At 45.9% G+C, this 8,633-nt stretch overlaps 1 protein-coding gene across 1 annotated transcript in view; it reads left to right on the top strand.

Annotated features, from left to right (window-relative positions):
• Positions 1-2,333: 2,333 nt before the first annotated feature.
• GREB1L (GREB1 like retinoic acid receptor coactivator) overlaps positions 2,334-8,633 on the top strand; it is a 244,611-nt gene continuing 238,311 nt past the window's right edge. Inside the window, exon 1 of the mRNA XM_043444069.1 lies at positions 2,334-2,440. The gene's annotated coding sequence lies outside the window, so the exon portion shown is untranslated. The remainder of the gene's footprint in view (positions 2,441-8,633) is intronic.

Here is an 8,633-nt window from a genome sequence, read left to right as displayed (position 1 = left end):
AGACAAGACATATACACAAATAAATTCAAAGCAAGGGAGTGTTATTTAATGAAAGGGATACTGAAACATTTTCAAACTTCCAGAATATAGATAGATTACCATCACTAACTTTTTAACCTTGTTAGGGACTTGTTTTGTTTACTGATGAATTACCAGCTCTCACTTCGCCATCTGGCTCACAGTAGGTGCTCAATAAATATTTGTTGAAAGAATGGAGAATGAATACCAGAGTTCTGTAATATTGGTCTAAGGTTCTTGAGCAACTGTGCCAAATTTACCTTCACATCTTCAGAGTTTAGTGTGTGTGATGCTCAACAAATGGTCCTTGAACTAAACTAAGAGAAAACTGCACTGTGGTTTTACATAAAAGCTGCTCATTGTTCCCTGTTTCCTTATCTTTAAAATGGAAGGTGTTTCCCTCCTCAACTCTACCAACCCTGTGACAGACTGGGTTTTTCAAAAGATGGTTACTTGCTTTAACCTCTCATGAGCTTAGTTTTTATGCATGGAGGTGAACTTGAAATTTTAAGTTTCTACTCACAATCTTTCCCACATATATGGCCAGTTCTCAAGTTGAGTTTGTGAACATTTGATTCCTGTTTGATACCTTGAGCTTTAATGCTGCTAATCAGCGGCACCTTTCTGTATTGTAGTTATTTAAAAACCGCATTGATCTCATTCACTAAGCCTGCATTGTGTGCAAGATCTAGGACAGTGGCATTACAGACCGTGACGGAGAGAGACATGGCTCCTACCCTCATGGCAAAGAAAAGTGTTCTTATGTGTTTTAAAAGACTGGACAATGAGGATTCAATTGTAAAGCAAGGCAAAAAACATATCTAGTCCTTATTCCCACATGGAACAAAACGATTTAAAAAAATGGTACTTGGGCTTGTGTTCCCAGTAGAGGAGGAAGAGAAGACAAATCCAAATCACAAACAAATCGCTTACTTTTTGCAAGCCACAACTGAACTATCCCTTGAGTTATTGTCTGGTGACTTCAGACTTCCAGTCAGTCCCCTCTGTATGGACAAAAAGAGAAATGGGGAGAGGGAGGAGGAAATGCATTTCGGTTCTTAAAAAAAAAAAAAGGCAAGACGAGCAAACAAAACGTACTGACTTAGAGATCGTATGAGATCTGCTTTAATTGAAGCTGTCTTTAAACTGTGACTGACAATAATACCTTCTCGAGACTGATAACCAACCCGCCTGGGGCCTGGCACCGCGGTCCGTTCCCCACAGCCACCGATCGGTTGACCTACCCCGGGCTATGCTGGCCCCAAAGGCACGGCAAATAGATCAGCTTTTAGCTAGACTCTCCCATCACATCCAGCCTGGAGCGGCTTCTTCCAGTGTGGGCCATCCAGCAAAGGCGTCTGATCGCCCATCTCTGGCCACAATGATCGTTTAAAAAATAAATGAGCTCCAGCTCTAATCACAAAACCCACCAGCTGTGAAGAATGGAGCCACATCTGTCACCGCGGGGCCCAAGCATCTCTGCAGAAGCTCTGCCCCCGCCGCCCCGTCGAGGCCCCGCGGTCGGTCGGAGCAGCCCTGGAGGCCCGGGAAGGCTCGGGTCCCGGGGCGAGCAGGCCGGAGGCAGCATGCTTGTTTGGGAGGTGTCCAGGAAGATCCGGCCGGAGCTCCGGGCGGAGGGCGGGTGTCACTTGGGTTTTGTGCGCGTCCCGTCCCCGCCCCACCCCCCAGCCCCACTTCAAGCAAAAGGCCGAAGGGTTTCGACCCCCGATCGCCCACTTCGAGCTCACGCTTAGGGCCCTTTCGCCGCCGTCCAGCGGACAGAGAAAGCAATCCCGCAGCGAGGCGAAAGCACTCTGTGAATGAAGGTGGAATCGGCGAGAAAATAATTTTTCTTCTCAGCTGAGCCCGTCAGCCGCCCCGGGGGCGTTTGTGGGGGACAGTCCTCCTCCCGAGAAGACCCCTCGCTCCCCGCAGTGGACATACACGTCCCCGCAGTGGCCACACACGTCCCGCCCCGGGAGCCGTACGAGTTTGGGAATGGAGGCGCGAGCCCCCGGGGCGAGGGGATTCACCCGGGGCGGGGGTCCGCGCGCCCACTCCCCACTGCACTCCGCCAGGGTCAGGGAAGGGGGCGCCTGGAAGGGCGGTCTGCCGATAGGCGGGGCGGAGCGGGGGGGGGCCGGGGGTCCCCGCCGCCGCCGAGGTCCGGGGGAAGCGGGAGGGGCCGCACCTGAGGAATCCGCCTCCGGCCGCGGAGGCCGCTGCCTCGCTCCGCCCCAGGAACCTGGGCGCGCGGCCGGCTTGCCCGGCACACACAGACGCCAGCCAGCGGCGGCGCTAGCTCCTCGGAGGAGCGCGGCCGAGCGAGCGGAGCGCGGCGCCGCCACCCGGCTGGGGGTGGGGAGACGAGCCCCGACCCAGGCGAGGGCCACCCCCGGTCCTCGCGCGCTGCCAGGGCCAGGTGAGCGGCTGCGGGGACTCGGGGCGCGGGGAGGCGGCGGGGCGCGGGGGCGGGGGTGATGAGAGGTGGCCCGCCCGGCGCGAGCGCGCGCCGCTGCCCCGCCGGCGCTGCCCTTTGGCGGGCTGTGCACACCCTGCCTGCGCGGGCCGGCGCGCGGCTGACTTTTTCCGGAGGGCTAGCCGGGCGGAGCGCGGGGCGTGAGCGCCTCTGCGTTTGTGCGGCGAGGCCGGGCGCCCGTGCCAGCCCCCAGCCTCACGAGGAGACCCAGCCCGTGCGGTCCGCGCCCCAAGGCCAGAGGCCTGTCACCGCCGCCTTTGTGGCGGGAGAGAGGGAGCCCGAGCCGAGGGGCTGCGGGAGGCGGCGAGCGCCCCTCGGGAGCGTCTCCTGGAGCCCGCGGGCCGCCGAGGGGGTTCTCCCGGGCTCCGGGTGGGGGGCGACAGGTAGGGAGGCACTGAGGTGACGCGCGAGGATGGAGAGAGCCGAGCCCCGGGGGGAAAGTTGGGAGCGTCCGGCGATGGCCGGGCGTTTGCCCGGGGTGCCCGGGCGGCTCGGCACGAAATGTCACTCGGCCACGGGCGCGCGCGCGCGTGTCCTCCGGCCAACGTTCGAATTTCTCTGTGAGGGGCTGGGGACCCCTCTTGTGCTGACGGAGACACAAAGGGTTGTGTTGACAGCTGACCTGACGCGAGCGGACGGCGCGGAGCGGTGTGTGCAGGGCCGGGGATGGAGAGGGACGCGAGGGATGCGGAGGCGGTTTGTTAAAGTTCATCAATTCCTCAGTCCGTCTTCCGGGAAAAAGGAACGCTCGGTTCCGATGCAGTTCATGGGGCGGATCAGTCCGCCGGAGCCCACGTCCGGTCCAGAGCCGGGTTCGCCCGCGAGGGCGGAGGGAACCCGGAGAAACACCTCCTCGATCGGTTCCTTTCCTCCGGTTGCGTGACTGATGAAAGGTCCTTCACCACCGCGGCCCTCTGGCCCCGGTGGAGAAGACAGAAACCACGTTTTAATTTGTCCTCCCTCCACCTCGCCCGGGAGGTGGGAAATCCCACTGAAATCTCATTTTTAAAAAATCTAGCTATTTAAAGATGGGGAAGAGTTTGTCCTCAAAAGGTTTTTTTTTTGAATGAAATGCCCCTTGTAGAAACCTTCCCTTCCTCTGTACATCTTTTTTTTGCGGGGGAGGGGTACTTTAAATCCTGGAATTCTCTTTTGAGTTTTGGAACTGTGTTTGTTTGTTTTTCCCTTTCGGAATATCTCTATGTAGTTTTACAAATCGCAATACTGAAAACTTCAGATAGAGAAAAATTTAAATAATTGTTTTATTAAAATAGTATTAGAATTTACGTGCATGTAGGCATGTGTTTCAAGGGAAAGATTTAATTAATGAATATTGGAAAGTTATATGCGTAGGATGAAAATTTCAAACACCAGTGTAAAATATGCCCTGTCTCAGAGACCCATACCCCTAATGCCGTAGTCCTCCCTCCATCCAGATGCAACCACTCTTCTCTGTTGTACATCTTTCTATAAACCTTCTGTTAGAATGGAATTACATTGTGGAAATAGAGGATGAAAGGAACTGGATATGTAAGACTGAACTGCATCTCAGTGGTGATGAATCTTAATTTGATATTCACTTACGATGTTAGACCCTTTCATTTGGCCTAAGGCACTTATCAGTTAGAATGCTAAAAATCTTAGAACAAGCATTCAGTGCAAAGCAGAACTATTAAACGGTTACCTCCATCACCAGTTTCTTTTGGTTTTTATAAGCTTTGTTATTTATAATCTTTGATTTTTCTTCCATTTCGGAGCTCTTTATGAAGTAGAGAATGAGAACTATAGCTGTTCTATCCAGCACAGCACATATCTGAAGACACTGAAAGGACATATGAATACTGCCGCTGACACGAGATAGTATAAAAATTTCAATAGTATGAAGGCCAAGGTTAAGACATTTGGTCATATCTGTTAGTTTCAGGCTTGGATTTGCCATAAACTACCTAAATCAACTGACTTTCTAAGAAATGCTTTTGTTTCCTCCCCCAGTTAAATAAAGGAATTGAACCATGTGGCTTCTGAGCCTCATTCTAACTCCAAAATTCTGTGATTTTTGGTAAAATGGTAGTTCTGTAGGTGTCCTAAGACTGGGTAAGGATAAACCAGTTGGATCTGTGAGTATTAGTGGAGTGGCAAAAAAAAAAAAAAAAAATCCTAAATGGTAGATTCATAAAGAAGTTGAGATGTTTAAACAACATTCCTGCTTTTATGAGATTGATATCTGGAGAACAGCTACTTTATTTTCCCACAAAATGTCTGTTTATGCTACTGAAAAAGGTCGAACCCTGAGTGGCCCTCTGTGTATCACCTTGTATGGCTAAGGAGAGTGAATTTTCTTCACAGCTCATGGTGCCATTTTTAGGGAAATTACTCTTACTAGACTCTTACTTTTCTTTGTAAAGTGGAAATAAAGTTCATTGACCTACTTCAAAGGAACTTTACCTAATTTAATTAGCGATTCTCAAAAGTATTTAGAATATGAATAATCCTTATAGTCAAGCTATTTTAGTGACTTTATAAATATTCACTTAGAGATCATGTTCTTAGTAGGAAACTTTTCTAATCTCTAAGACACCTGCAATTGCAAATTCCTAGAGGGGTGCAGGGAGCCAAGGAGTGATTTCAAAGTTATGACAGTAAAAGAGTTAGGTGAGTTTAGTCACTACATATCATCTCAGTTAAGGGTTTCAAAAGTACACTGTAAGTGGCGATTACAGAAATCATTCTTGTTAAAGAAAGAGATCTCATACTTTGAAGATTCAGTCAACAACAAAGGATATGATATATTTAGTTTGAATATCTGTAATATAAGTACATTATAGTGAAGTTTTAGGAGTTGTTCAATTGGGGTGATAAGAATATGAACTAGAAGGTTAGATTTGTAAGGGTGCTGAAAGTAATCTTTTTTTTTTTTTTGAAAGTAATCTTTATTGACAAAACTAACAAAAGCAAAAGAAATGAAATTCTTCTAAGATGGAATTGTTTTTGGTTTTGTCCAGCTTCCTTCCCATCCTTACCATGTGAATATGTATTTTTACAAATGTTTTATCATATTGTACATGTTTACTCTGATTTTTTATAAATAGTTTTCTATAATTTACTTTCTACTGTTTACAATTAGTTTATTGTATCATAATCTACTTAGCTCTTTCTCTGTTTCATGATTTTCCAGTTTTTTAAAAAATATAATGGCTACCCTTATGAATGTGACCTTCTTCTTTAAAACAAACAAACAAACTTAAATTGTTTCCCTAGAGAGGTAATACAGTGTAGTTCTAAATAGTTGGGGTCCAAAATTAAAGGTTCTGTGTCCAAAACATAGCTCCATCCCTTATGGGCAATATTGGGCAAGTAACTTATTTTCTCAGAGCTTCCTAATCTGTAAAGTAGGTGTAGAAATAGCTCTTGATATGGTTAAGATAAAAAAGCAGTAATACATGTAAAAAGCATTTACACATGTAAATGTTAGCTCTTTTTTCATTAGGAAATTTCCTGATTTCTTGTAATCTCCAAATTACTTTCCAGAAGGATTACATAAATTTATACTTATTTATGTGTACTTATTTTAAACATTTATGTTATTGTGACTAATTTGATCAGTGTAAAATTGTATCTGTTTGTTTTGATTTGCATTTCTTTGATTTTCTGTGAGGTGAGAGGTAATTTTTTTTTCAACTGTATTGCTACAGTTTTCTACTTGGAGAGGTGGAAATTTCATCACCTCAGCCATTCTGAACAAGACAGGCCAATAGGACAGGTCAGTTACAACACTAATGAGTGAACCAAATCTTCCAATGATTTCTTTCAGATTAGTTGTAGTTTTCTTGTATTCTCAATTGATGGTGGATTTTATCCATTATTCTTAAAAATATGGCTGTTAAAATGAATGGATAGTGTTCTCTATCAATCCCATTTAAGTGAAAATGCAATCCTCTCTTCCCTCGAAGGACTGATTTTTATTAATTAGCATTACTGTGATCCAAATTGGTGGATTTTGGCTAGGAATGCTTCCTAAAATGGGGGGGCGAAAAGATCAGAGAGAGAAAGTTTCCTGATCGCTAATCATGTTATTTTTTGGCTACCAGTGGGTAATGAAGTTACATCCTCTGACTTGAGTTCTTATACAGTCAAGGTAATTTAGACTCCACAAAAGCATGCCCTTGTTAGTTCTGGAGTTCCAGCAGCCCTGATATTTCTGGCAAACACACACCCAACGTGGATAACAGCAGCTCTTTGTGCTCCTGGGCTCCAGGAGGGCTTTCCATTGTGTGCTCTTCCTTGCCTCCCATTCTTGACTGGCTGGTGATAGCAGCTCCTCCAAGTCCAGATGTGAAGTCCCCACAGGGCTGCCTCTCTGCAGCCTGGCTCTGTTTATCCCCACCAGCCACCCCTTCAGTGCCTTTGCTTTTGTCCTCTGACATAGGGAATTCACTCTTTTCAAGGCTGTGGTGTCAGATTTTATTTTCAGTTTATCTCTGTGCTTTCTGAGTGTCTTCAACAGTCCCTACAGTAGAAACTGTAAGCGTGATTAACATAGATTAACGCTTAATCGGTACTGGATAAATGTTTGTTGCTGTGAACCATATCTCGTATGGTCTTCTCTGTTCCTGGGCATGGTGCTATTTTTATGGTAAAAATAGAAAACAAGCTCGGGTTGTGTGCTGGATTGCTGTGTTTGCCTATACTACCAAGGTTAGGAGTTAGGGAACCTGCTTGCTTTGGCCCTTTGAACTTCTTGTGTGTTTAGAGGAGATTCTTAATTCTTGTGTCTTTCTTTTCTTCTGTAAAATGGGATGAACAATTAAAGGACTGCTCTAATTATCCACCTTCTGCGTAGAATTGTTGTGAAGGTAGAATGAACTAATAAATGTGGGCATGTTTTAGAAGAAAAGGGTGTATGAGTTCACGATGTGTCGTCATAATTACACATTATCACTGCACATCCAGGAGGGTCCGTGTCTTTGAGGAACCCCTGTCCCAGTGTGGAGCTGTGCTGGGAGCATGGGGTTAGATGAAGATGCTTGGGGTCCAACCCAGATCGTGGGGGTGGGGCCTGTTGCTGCATTTTAACAACATTTCTGATACTGACCCACTCCCGTTGGGAGTAGTAAACGTCAATTAATCCCTAGAATAGTATTCTTCTTGTTAAATGTTAGTTGTAAGATAATCCAGAAATATAACATCACTTTTGCGTGCTGAGTATGAAATGAAAGTTAGCTGTTATCATTCACCTTTTAACCTCTCAGAATGTGATTCAGAGCAGGAATTGTAAACTCAGGTGCCTTGGAGCAGGTAGTTTGCCTGAGTGAAGCAGGACACCTGTAAAATAATAGGGTATGCCGAGTTCTGGTGGGCAAGAAAGACTGAAGGTGGCATGATTTCTAAGGCTGCACTGATGTTTGCCCTGTATGTCACTGTTAACCAGATCATTTGATTTCTTTCAAGTGGAATTGGAAATTCATATTTTTATATGAATTTAAGTGATGGCAGTAAATTCAGATGGTAAAGAATCTGCCCTCAGTGTGAGAGACCCAGGTTTGATCCCTGGATCGGGAAGATCCCCTGGAGAAGGGAATGGCAATCCACTTCAGTGTTCTTGCCTGGAGAATTCCGTGGGCAGAGGAGACTGGAGAGATACAGTCCATGGGGTCACAAAGAGTTGGACATGACAGAGCAACTAACACACACAATACCTTTTAAAGAAAACATATGGATCCAGGAAAACAAATCTGGAAGCCAGATAATTTCCAACTTCTCAATTAATTAACATGGGTGGGGATTTTCCTGGTGGTTCAGTGGTTAGGACTCCCTACTTCCACTGCAGGGGGCACAGGTTCAGTTCCTCGTCAGGGAACTTAAGATCCTGCATGCTGGCCAGTGTGGCAAAAAAAAAAAAAGACCCAAGAAACAAGAAAACAAGCCCCCCAAAATGGGTGAAAATATTTGCATTTGGATTATTAGGATGACAGAAGAAAGCACTCTATTCAACATTATTAATAAAGAAATGCACATGAAAACCATATAGACATATTTCGACTTTCAGGTTATAAAGATTTAGTCGATCAATTATATCTAGCATTGGCAATGGGATAAAGAAATGGTTACTGTTATACACTATAAAATGACAATTACA

The sequence above is a fragment of the Cervus canadensis genome, chromosome 23 (assembly GCF_019320065.1).
Source record: "Cervus canadensis isolate Bull #8, Minnesota chromosome 23, ASM1932006v1, whole genome shotgun sequence".
Classification (NCBI taxonomy): domain Eukaryota; kingdom Metazoa; phylum Chordata; class Mammalia; order Artiodactyla; family Cervidae; genus Cervus; species Cervus canadensis.
This window is presented reverse-complemented; position numbering and strand designations above follow the sequence as displayed.